The sequence below is a fragment of the Carcharhinus amblyrhynchos genome, chromosome 4 (assembly GCF_965287045.1).
Source record: "Carcharhinus amblyrhynchos chromosome 4, sCarAmb.v2.hapA, whole genome shotgun sequence".
Taxonomy (NCBI): Eukaryota; Metazoa; Chordata; class Chondrichthyes; order Carcharhiniformes; family Carcharhinidae; genus Carcharhinus; species Carcharhinus amblyrhynchos.
The window spans coordinates 122,932,702-122,937,173 of NC_137327.1; the positions used below are offsets into that span (position 1 = coordinate 122,932,702).

A 4,472-nucleotide genomic window follows, 5' to 3' on the forward strand; every position below is an offset into this window, starting at 1 on the left:
GAGGGACCTTGTTGAATGCTTTACTGAAGTCCATGTAGACAACATCCACAGCCCTTCCCTCATCAATCATTGTTATCACTCCTCAAAAAACTCAATTAAATTAGTGAGACAAGACCTCCCTCGCACAAAACTATGCTGCCTGTTGCTAAAAAGGCTAAATGTGTATAGATCCTATTCCGAAGAATCTTCTCCAACTATTCCACTATCACTGACATCAAGCTCACTGGCCTATAATTCCCGGGTTATCCTTGCCACCCTTCTTAAATAACAGGACAAAATTGGCTATCCTTCAATTCTCTGGGACCGTGCCAGTGGCTAACGAAGAAACAAAGATTTCTGTTGGAGGCCCAACAATTTCATCTCTTGTCTCCCTCAGCAATCTGGGATAGATGTCATCTGGCCCTGGGGATTTGTCTACCTTAATGCTTTTTAATTCACTTAACACTTCCTCCCTTGTAATGGTGACTTGTTCTACAGGATTTACACACCCCTCCGAGACACCATCAATTGACATATCCCTCTCCTTTGTGAATACCGAGCAAGTGGGGATGCAGAGGTGTCTCCAGGTGTTATGTCAATGGTCAAGAACCTTAAGCCATCTCTAGATTCTATCTTAAATACCTAACTTGGCATCAGCCTAAAATTCCAACTAATAGCTTCATATCTGGGGCATTGCTGAGCGCATAACATTAACAGATACCGAGATAAAAATATTTTATTTATTATTAGTTAATTATTGAAAGCACAAGCAGCTCCCCAAGGTTTTATTTCTTCCAAAATAAAGTGTTGTGACATTGCTAGTTTTAAACAATTAAAATGCCCTGAGTTTGGAAAAAAATACATATTCAGAGCTTTTTGAGAAAGTTTAGTGTCTGCACCTGTGATAAATATGATTAAATATGCAACATTTTCTGATATGTTATACATCAATCTGATTCAGTTATAGCATTTTCTTCTGAGTCAAAAATGATATCCTCTCGGATACACCTCAGTTGAGGGCGCCAAGGTGGCACAATGGTTAGCACTGCTGCTTCACAGCACCAGGGACCCGAGTTCAATTGCAGCCTCAGGTGATTGTCTGCATGGAGTCTGCAAGTTCTCCCCGTGTCTACGTGGGTTTACTCCCACACTCCAAAGATGTGCAGGCTAGGTGGATTGGCCATGTTAAGTTGCCCCTTAATGTCAATGGATTAGCAGGGTAAATATATGAGCTAATGGGGATAGGCCAAAGTGGGATTGTGATCAGTGTGAGCTCAATGGGCCGAATGGTCTTCTGCACTACAAGGATTCTATAAAAAAAGGGTGACACAGTGGTTAGCACTGCTACCTCACAACGCCAGGACCCAGGTTCAATTCTGACTTCAGATGACTTACTATGTGGAGTTTGCACGTTCTCACCCTGTCTGCATGTTTCCTTCGAGTGCTTCGGTTTTCTCCCACACTCCAAAGATGTGTGAGTTAGGTCGACTGGCTCTGCAAAATTGCTCCTAAGTGTCAAGGAGACTAGCAGGATAAATACTTGGGGTTACAGAGACAGGGCCTGGCTGGAATTGTTGTGGGTACAGGCTCAAAGGGACAAATGACCTCCTTTTGCAAAGGGGATTCTATGATTCTATATATTCAAGGCTAATGCTTCAATGTAAAGGTAAGAAGGAAACTTGCCATCGTCACAGATGGCCATAGGCTGATCTCCACTTTGAGGGGGAGAGCTGACTGGTGGTGGTTTAACTTGAGGGTCACCACACTTCCAGCAAGGGGTGAGACTGAGAAGGTGGGGCCTTCATAAATGTATGGTGTGGGAGTTCTATCTTTAAGATTAGATGTTAAAATGAAGCTCTTGCTCCTGGCTCAGTAGACTTAAAAGATATTGATACACTACTTCAAAGAAATGCCAACATTCCTTCTTAGGCAAATACACCAGAACCAGTTCATCATTAATTTGCTGTTAGTCTGGCTATGCTAATTATTGGTAAGATGTGCAAGTTTCCAATCCAAGATACAATTCCTGAATCAAACTTTATGAATAACACTTTGCTTGGTTCCTTAAGCTCTTGAAATTAGAAGCAATCAGCTCCTGAAGATTCTTTTGTCTTAAGTCCCATTATTTTCTTCATTACTATGCTTTAGCTCATTAACTGCCACTGAGTTCCACCGTTTTAGGATTTGTTGTACCACTGGTAATTAGTCCTCTCCCCACGCCTTGAAAACATTCACAAAGTAAAGTTAATCTTAAAGCATTTACACAAGGCATCAGCATTATGTTATTATTCATTATATTGTCACTTGCACATACTTTTAAGGACCAAAGGGGGGGTGGTGGCCTAGTGATATTATCACTAGACCATTAATCCAGAAACTCAGCTAATAATCTGGGACACAGTTCCAATCCTGTCACAGCAGATGGTGGAATTTGAATGCAATAAATAATATTTGGAATTTAGAATCTACTGATGACCATGAAACTATTGTCAATTGTCAGAAAAACCCATCTGGTTCACCAATGTCCTTTACAGAAGGCTATCCTTACCTGGTTGGCCTATATTTGCCTCCGGATCCACAGCAATGTAGTTGACTCTCAACTGCGCTCTGAAATGGCCAAACAAGCCACTCAGTTCAAGGGCAATTAAGGATGGGCAATAACTGTTAGGCCAGCCAGTGATGCCCGCATTCCAGGAATGAATAAAAAAAGCATTTCTCTACTTTGTGCTTATTGTCTTGGTTTTATCTTGCTCTGACTTGATCCCAGTGAGATTCCCCAAATGTTACTGATCTGATCAAGACCCCTTGATCCATCACAGGCCAACTGGGATACCCCTACAATGCCCGAAACCCGGGTGAGAAAGGACGACTGGTTTTCAACCCGCACCCCCCCTTCCCCCCCACCGCTCCCCCCCCCCCCCACCCCACCACACACACACATACACACACACACACACACACACACACACACACACAAAACCACCACCACCACCTTCCCTTCTGACAGCAACAGACATTTAATCGCATCTCAGCCTTTTGGCTAAGATCAAGTGTAGTATCGACATGCTGTGCTTGTTTGAAGTGATTAGGTTACATTTTCGCTTCGTTTGAAGCAATTTTTAAAAGTGGCATCTCGGCCTTTTGGCTAAGATGCAAATGAGATCAAGCCTTGGAGGAGAAGCTATGCCTACTCCAATCAGCTTGGATCATGTAGATCAAGCCCAGGACAGGAGGTGAGAGCCCTGTCTTGTCAGCTTGGATCAGGAATGTCTCAACTCACTAAGAGTCTGAATTGGACTTGATTTGATTGAACTGGAATAAAAACAAAAAAAAAGCTAATAATGTTCCTCTTCCATTAGATGCTAATGATTGGCCATAAGGGCACAGGGGATCATCAGTAGATCTCTCTGTGGGGAGTATAAACCCCCTCACTGAGCAAGCTTGCCCAATGGGAAGTGAGCAGCAGTAGGGTTACAACCCATTGCTTCAACCCTGACTGGTCTTCTGTCGGTATTGACCTGGTTTCTGTAAGCTGTGGGTGCGGCGCTATGTGTTATCATTAAAGATTTATGGTGATGGAAGCCTGACCTTGGTGGCATTATTACAGATACCTTTTCCAGACCCAGTTCTGACAGAGTCATCCCAAACTCGGGAAGTTGCCCCTATTCTCTCTCCACAGATGCTGCCAGACCTGCTGAGATTTTCCAGCATTTTCTGTTTTCCTTTCTTGAGTTAAGATAGAGTAAGGTTATTAACTGGTAAAAAGTAAAGAGAAATGGTCAGACACATGCACCAATGTGCATTCAGATGGAGTCCAATAGTGCATAAAAATAAATAAAGTTATGTGCAACAGTCTTTGAGTTGCAAGGAGTAAGTGATGATGACGTGTGCAGCTCTTACAGATCGATTGATTCCAGAATCAACTGCTCACCAGTATCTCTAGTAAGCAGTTGATTCTTTGATCCAAATATTTTCAGTAGAGAGTTTTCAGTTTCTTTTCCAGCCGCGATCCTTCTGCTATCTGATTGGCTTCCACAACTAGACATTGTATCGCACACCTTCAGCGCAGGAAACTGTGCTGAAGTTTCCCATGTTCTGGGACCCATGTGTAAATGCGCACGTACACATACAAACTAGCTGTTTGTATTCCAAGAGGAAACTGGAATACACCAGTCTTACCTAGGCAATTATACCCAGCATCTTTGAAATGGGATGGCAATTATGTTCCTGTGTCTTTGCCAGAGATAGTAGATAGAATCCCTACAGCGCAGAAGGAGCTGAAGTAAAAGAGACATCAATATGGAGTGGTGGAAATTGGGAATGCTCAACAAATCATAATGGGAAGGACAGAGTTTTTGGAGGGCTATTGCGTTGAAGCAGTTTTCAGGGATAAGGAAGGTCAAGGTTATGAAGTGGTGTTTGGCAGATCATCCCACAATTCCATGGTAAGTTTTTGTATGTGCAATGCTGTACCAGCAATGAGGGGCCTCAGA

At 42.9% G+C, this 4,472-nt stretch overlaps 1 non-coding gene across 1 annotated transcript; it reads left to right on the plus strand.

The window, feature by feature from the left end:
• The first annotated feature begins 2,999 nt into the window (after positions 1-2,999).
• LOC145342795 (U2 spliceosomal RNA) lies at positions 3,000-3,198 on the plus strand. The gene has a single exon (XR_013886639.1). It is a non-coding gene; the product is annotated as a U2 spliceosomal RNA (small nuclear RNA).
• The last annotated feature ends 1,274 nt before the right edge of the window (positions 3,199-4,472 follow it).